A 7,297-nucleotide genomic window follows, 5' to 3' on the forward strand; every position below is an offset into this window, starting at 1 on the left:
GCCGCAAAGCGCGAACGGAGCGAACGCTACAGCCCCGTACCGGTTCCTCGCTTCGCGCGGGCACGGCCCGACCGACCCGGTCCTCGGAGCCAATCCTTCTTCCGAAGGTACGGATCCATTTTGCCGACTTCCCTTACCTACATTGATGCCATCGACGAGAGGCTGTACACCTTGGAGACCTGCTGCGGATGGTGGGTACGGACCGACTCGAGAGCTGCGAAAACCGGACCCGGATTTTCCAGGGCCGCCGAAAGCGCACCGGACGCCGCCCGAGCCGCGGCGCTCTACAGGTACCTTTTCCGTATCTCCGGACGAGCCGATTCCACGGACATGGTCCTTTACGAAGAAGAGAGAACTCTTCCCGGGGCTCCCGGCGACGTCTCCGGGCTCGCTTGCGTCACCGCGGTTTCGCCCGGGAAGCGACGGGCGCCGCCGACATCGCTGCCGACAGCGTCGCCACCCCCGGGCCCTCTCCGAGTCCGGGTTCGGGAATATTAACCCGATTCCCTTTCGACGGGAGGCCGGCCGCTTTTTTTTTTGTTTGGGCTTTTGATTCGATTCGATTCGATTCGCTTTCCTTTCACTTTCATAACGGATCCGGCGCCTTTCGGGAAGACTTTCGCCCGCGTCTTAGGACCGACTGACCCGTGCTCGACCGCCGTTGGCACGGAACCCTTCTCCACTTCGGTCTTCGAAGGTCTCGTTCGAATATTTGCTACTACCACCGAGATCTGCACCCGCGGTCGGCTCCACCCGGGCTCGCGCCCTAGGCTTCCGTGCTCGCCGCGGCGCCCTCCTACTCGTCGCGGCATCGTTTCGGCGCGAAAGTTCATCGCTCCTCGCCGCGACGGTCCGGCATCGGTCCGTCGCTCCAGCGCCATCCATTTTCGGGGCCGGTCGATTCGGCAGGTGAGTTGTTACACACTCCTTAGCGGATTCCGACTTCCGTGGCCACCGTCCTGCTGTCTATATCGACCGACACCCTTTCGGGGATCTCATGGGCGTCGCGTTAGGCACCTTAGCCGGACGTTTGGTTCATCCCACAGCGCCAGTTCTGCTTACCAAAAGTGGCCCACTTGGCACTCGCATTCGAGGTGACCAACCGCCCAGCGAAGCGTGCTGGCGGCGGCGGCCGGATGGGTCGGCTCCGTCGTTCGGGAGAGTCGGCCCGTTCCACCCGTTCCGAGTTCGAGAGTAGGTCGAGGCCGTGAACGGCCCCGGGGCCTCCAATCGTTCGCTTTACCGGATGGAATTGCGACGATCGAGCGCCAGCTATCCTGAGGGAAACTTCGGAGGGAACCAGCTACTAGACGGCTCGATTGGTCTTTCGCCCCTACACCCGGTTCCGACGATCGATTTGCACGTCAGAGGCGCTTCGGACTTCCACCAGAGTTTCCTCTGGCTTCATCCCGACCGGGCGTGGATCGCCATCTTTCGGGTCCCTGGTCGCTCGCTACGCCAGAGTCGGCCGAGTCGTACTCGGAAAAAGGGGAAACCGACCCGGGGGTGATGCGCCCGCGCGCAGCGCCTAAACTCGACGACAAAATAGGACTAGTTCAAGCCGCGGGATCTCACCGATGGGCGGAAGGAGGATATGGAAGCTGGCGCCCGGCAATTCCCCTTTTTGGAAGATGCGCCGGTCCCCTCTCGGGGAGGAGGGAAAAACAACCGCACGTCAGCCACGAGCCTTCCCTCTCCTATCTCTCTCGGGAAGAGAGAAAAAAGGAAAAGTTGCGGGCACCGCAGCAGCGACGGCGGAAGGCCGAAAACGCCGCGCCGGCGGGATCGGGCACGGCTCGGAGGCGGGTGAGGCGAGGAGAAGACGACGGCACGAGACCGACGACACCCCCCGACGACCCCCGGACGACTTTGCCACGACACCTCTCCCGATCGACGCCCTCCTACACGCTCTCTCGCTTTCGCTTCGCCTTCGGGGTTAGTCAGAGGTGGCCCCTACGACTCGCGAACGGCCAGGACTCCTCGGTCCGTGTTTCAAGACGGGTCGGGTGGGTTGCCGATGCACGTCGCTGACCCGGGGTGGCGGGCGGCTCGAGTAAAAAAGCGTCGCCGAGCGACCTCTCCGGAAACGGAAACGGGCGCGGGCGGGGTTGCCCCCGACAAGAACCCGAAACGTCGGCGAGGTGCGTGACGGCGAGGCCGCGCCAGTCCTATCCCGCCTCTCATCGCGCACGCGCCCGAGACGGTGGGGCGCCTAAGGAGCGACACACAGAGTGCGTCGCCCGCACGCGACTTCCGGCGGGATCAAAACGGACCGGCTCGCCACGTGTAACGGATCGTGTCAGATTTCCTCCGTTCCCGGCAGAAAGGGGCAGTTACGTTCGCGGGCCCGACGGCCGGTGGCCCCCGACTTCACAAGGTGGGAAGACGGGGGTTTTCAGGGTGATGAAACGCCTGCCGCCTACGGAAAAAAACCCGCGTGTTCGACCTGCACGCCGGGAACGGGTCGCGACGACGGACCGGAGGGGAAGTGCGTCCGGTGCCGGCCGCGCGGAGGTCGCGCCGAAGCGCCCGCGCCATGATTACGCCGAGCGATGAGAAGGGGACGGGTGCAGCGGAGTCGCGCGCGGAGGGAGCAGGAGGAAAGAAGAAGCGGCGGCGACGGATGCGGCGGGTTAGGGCCCGGCGGCAGCAGCGATCGAGAGGACGAGTCCCCTCCGTCGCAGCCAACCGACGCAGCCACCTACCGACGCCGCGGTCGTCACCACGTTTCCCTTCCCGCTATCCACGCGGCCCGTCTCCTTCGTCGGCGACGCGGGCACAAAAGCTGGCCCGCGGAGAACGAGTTCCCCGCGGACACGACGAACGACGACCTGTGCCGCGACGGCCTCTCTTTCAAGAACACACATCGAGTTTGGGCTCGAGCCTAGGCAGCACCGGACTGAGTCCCCCCGCGATCGCGGTGAGCGGTCCCACCCGTTTACCCCTGGGCGGTTTCACGTTCTCTTGAACTCTCTCTCCAAAGTTCTTTTCAACTTTCCCTCACGGTACTTGTCGACTATCGGACTCGTCCCGGTATTTAGCCTTGGATGGAGCTTACCACCCGATTTGGGCTGCGTTCCCAAGCAACCCGACTCTCGGATCGAAGGCCGTCGCTCGCCGTCCGCACCGAATGGGCCTGGCACCCGCCGCGGGCGGCCCCGATCGAGGGAACTCCGAACTATGCGAGACGAAAACGAACGGCTGCCTTCGACCCATGCGCCACACGTCCCGAAGCCTTTAACTTGCGACGGGATTCGGCGTTGGGCTTCTCCCGGTTCACTCGCCGTTACTAAGGGAATCCCGGTTGGTTTCTTTTCCTCCGCTTAGCGATATGCTTAAGTTCAGCGGGTCGTCTCGTCCGAGCCGAGGGCGGCGGTTTTTAGTAGAGTGTGGTGTTTGGGAGGAGAGGAATCTCGATCGGTACCCTCCGTGTGACGACGGCTGGCCGATATAGCGCCCGTCCGACCGAAAATGAAGAAGCCAACAATTAAAAAAAAAGCGTGGGTCCTCCCCATCCGACGTTGCCTACGACGCGGCCACCTTTTTACGGTGCGACGGCCGTGCTCGTCGCGCTGCTCGAGGCGTCGCTGAGAGACACCTTCATGAGGCAGAGAGCGAGACGAGCAGGCGGCGCTTACGTCGGCAGTCGGTTAGGTCGGTGCTTTTTTTTTTGTTTTGTTCTCCCTTCGGCTGCTTTCGGACAGACTCCTCCTGCTCCTCCTCCACAGTGTTTCTTCACGCGGTCGAAAAGGGAAAAGACTCCGCGGTCTGCCAGCGGGAGACGAAGGAGGAGGCCGGAGAGGGTTTTAAAAAAAAAAAAGACATTGAAAGGAGTCAATTCTTTTTTTATTTTTCTTCCCCCTCGTCACTCGCTCCTGCGACGTCCCGGTTACCACCGTGCCGAGGACCGGGCGGGCACGGGGACGGCAAGATGTCGTTTCGTTAACGGAGAAAGACATGTAACGTTCCGCCTCTCGACCGGACGTGGCCCCGAGACAAGGGATCTCGGGGCCGCAATGTGCGTTCGAGGTGTCGATGTTCACTGAGTCCTGCAATTCGCATCAGTTCTCGCGGCTGGCCGCGCTCTTCATCGACGGACGAGCCGAGTGATCCCCCGTCCAGGGTTCAGCACTTGGGTTTTTTATATTAGTTTTTGTTTATATAGATTTAGTAGTGTGCGAGGAGGTCTGTGCGAGGAGGCGTGACGGCATTGCAATGTCGCGAGTAGTTTGTTTTTAGCTAGCGGCGGTGGCACAGCGGCTGCAAAAAAAACAAAAAACGATAAAGCGGCGACAAGGCAAAGAAGAAGCGGCCATCACTTGCGGTGGGCGAAAAAACAAACAGGTGGTAAGACGCGGAAGCAAGCAAGAAGAGCTGGGGCTTTAAAAACCTCCGCGTCACCACAAATCTATCTCTCGCTCCGCCTTTTATAGGTTTTGTTTGCGCGCATTCGAGGCGTTGACGCCGACAGACAGAGGAGGTAGGCCGGAAAACAACAAACCAGTCTCGAACGGGAAAACGGTAATGATCCTTCCGCAGGTTCACCTACGGAAACCTTGTTACGACTTTTACTTCCTCTAAACGATCGGGTTCGGTCGTCTTCTCCAGGCATCGAACGCCGAGGCGTAGATGCACGAGTGTCGTGACGGACACGTCGCGCACTGCCCGGCGGCGTCGTCGGCCAGATCCGAGGACCTCACCGGACCGTTCGATCGGTAGTAGCGACGGGCGGTGTGTACAAAGGGCAGGGACGTGATCGACGCGGGCTGTTGACCCGCGCCTACCGGGAATTCCTCGTTCACGGGGTTGGTTACAGGCCCCGATCCCTATCACGGGAGGTGGTTCAGAGGTTTCCCAACCCTCTCGGGCCGGGGCGAAGTCCCCCGCTGATACCTCCAGTGTAGCGCGCGTGCGGCCCCGGACATCTAAGGGCATCACAGACCTGTTATCGCTCCGCCTCGTGTGGCTTTCTGCCACCCGTCCCTCTAAGAAGTGCGTGAGAAAACCGACCCGGACCCGAGCGCCACGGAGGACGCCGAGCCCGCCGTAAAAATCACTGACATCGGCGCACTAGTTAGCAGGCCGGAGTCTCGTTCGTTATCGGAATCAACCAGACGGATCGCTCCACCAACTAAGAACGGCCATGCACCACCACCCACCGAATCGAGAAAGAGCTATCGATCTGTCAATCCTACCGGTGTCCGGACCGGGTGAGTTTTCCCGTGTTGAGTCAAATTAAGCCGCAGGCTCCACTCCTGGGTGGTGCCCTTCCGTCAATTCCTTTAAGTTTCAGCTTTGCAACCATACTCCCCCCGGAACCGAACTCTGGTTTCCCGCAGGCTACCCGCCGGGTCATGGAAGCGAACGCCGGCGGATCGCCGGTCGGCATCGTTTACGGTCGGAACTACGACGGTATCTGATCGTCTTCGAACCTCCGACTTTCGCTCTTGATCGAGGAAAACGTGCTTGCCACACGCCATCGCTGCAGTTCGTCTTGCGACGATCCAAGAATTTCACCTCTAACGTCGCAATACGAGTGGCCCCGACCGCTCCCTTCGATCATTGCCTCGCCGTAGACGGAGACCGACAGACGTAGACGAGGCCCTCTTCCATCATTCCATGCTTATCGTATGCAAGCTTGAACAGCCCGCTCTGAGCACTCTAATTTTTTCAAAGTGAACGTACCGGCCGCCGCGGACACTCGGTTAAGAGCACCCTTGGAGGAGAAACCGCCGACCGCAACACGCGCGCAGACAAGACACGAAGCAGGGACTCGGAGCGGACCGGGGGGTTCAAAAAAAAAGAGGAACGCGCGGAAAGGGAGAGGGAGAGAAGCGCGGGGGTCAGAGTGCGGGGATGCGAATGAACACACCCAAACACACACACGTAGCACCCCCCCGTTAGACTACTCCCGGAACCGAACCGACGACCACTTGTTTTTTTTTTTCCCGGATCCCGATCACGACCTCCTCGTCCACCTCGCCGGCAGGACCGCGTGGCGGGTATGCTAGCGGTTGACACCGGCGGAAAGGGCCGGGAATGCGAACGGACGACCAAAGTCAACGACGGACGATGGCGCCGCCGCCCCGGGGCCGCTTGCGCGACCACGAACCCGAGTTCGGACTACGAGCTTTTTAACCGCAACAACTTTAATATACGCTACCGGAGCTGGAATTACCGCGGCTGCTGGCACCAGACTTGCCCTCCGGTTGGTCCTCGTTAACGGATTTGAAGTGTACTCATTCCGATCGCGGGGCCTCGACAGAGTCCCGCGTCGTTATTTTTCGTCACTACCTCCCCGTGCCGGGAGTGGGTAATTTGCGCGCCTGCTGCCTTCCTTGGATGTGGTAGCCGTTTCGCATGCTCCCTCTCCGGAATCGAACCCCGATTCCCCGTTACCCGTAGTAACCACGGTAGGCACTTAACCGACCGTCGACAGTTGATAGGGCGGACCCTCGAGAGACCCGTCGCCGGGCGTGAAAGCTCGTGCGATCGACCAGTGAGTTATCCAGAGTCACCAAAGCGGAGCGCGCCGCCCTATGAGCCCCGCCACCGAACGGACCCGCGAGCGGGAACGCCGACGACGGGAGGACGGAATGACGCGCATCGGTCTCAGTCTAATATGTAGCGCCGCGACCCGGAACGGCCGACGCGGGTGCCAGCGCGCGAGGCGTGGCGACGACGGCGCGCCGACCGATCGCGGCCTGTGTCACATGTATTAGCTCTAGAATTGCCACAGTTATCCATCGCCTCCGAGGAGGAATACGGTCCCGAGGATTAGGTCCGGTTCCTGAGCCATTCGCGGTTTCGCCCGTTCTAATGCGTGGCGTGAACTTACACTTGCATGGCTTAAGCTTTGAGACAAGCATATGACTACTGGCAGGATCAACCAGGTATCGTTGGAATTTGGGACTTTGTTTCGACAGAACGACAGACCGACCGACCGACCGACCGACATAAGACAGACAACTACAACGACGGGCACGTGTTTATTTGTTTTTCGAGGAGGTTCGCCGTCAGTAGAAGCGCGCTGCCCGCGCTGATGGCCTCTTTTTTGTTTCTCCCCTGACTTGGACCGAGACCGAGACTCAAAGAACGAAAGCGACCAACGTCGACAACAACAACGACAACGGCACCCTTGACAGCGATACATACGACAAACGACAAGCAGCACGACGGCAGTGCACACGGACATCGAGGGTCAAGGTGCAGACTGAACTCGCCGAGGTCGTCGTCATCGTGGTCGCCATCGATTCCGTCTCGTCGTCGTCGTCGTCAACGTCACGTCACAGCCGGC

The 7,297-nt window shown here is 60.6% G+C and overlaps 2 non-coding genes and 1 pseudogene across 2 annotated transcripts in view; all 3 read right to left on the bottom strand.

The window, feature by feature from the left end:
* LOC145273124 (large subunit ribosomal RNA) overlaps positions 1-3,372 on the bottom strand; it is a 5,722-nt gene extending 2,350 nt beyond the window's left edge. The window contains exon 1 of the ribosomal RNA XR_013866157.1: positions 1-3,372. This exon is cut by the window's left edge and continues 2,350 nt beyond it. This is a non-coding gene — a ribosomal RNA (large subunit ribosomal RNA).
* Positions 3,373-3,968: 596 nt separating this feature from the next.
* Positions 3,969-4,126, bottom strand: LOC145273306 (5.8S ribosomal RNA). Its single transcript, XR_013866302.1, has one exon. It is a non-coding gene; the product is annotated as a 5.8S ribosomal RNA (ribosomal RNA).
* A 396-nt stretch (positions 4,127-4,522) lies between these two features.
* LOC145273510 (small subunit ribosomal RNA) lies at positions 4,523-6,896 on the bottom strand (annotated as a pseudogene).
* Between the last annotated feature and the right edge of the window lie 401 nt (positions 6,897-7,297).

The sequence above is a fragment of the Euprymna scolopes genome, unplaced genomic scaffold (genome assembly GCF_053919585.1).
Source record: "Euprymna scolopes isolate OS-2025 unplaced genomic scaffold, ASM5391958v1 sca1, whole genome shotgun sequence".
Lineage (NCBI taxonomy): Eukaryota > Metazoa > Mollusca > Cephalopoda > Sepiida > Sepiolidae > Euprymna > Euprymna scolopes.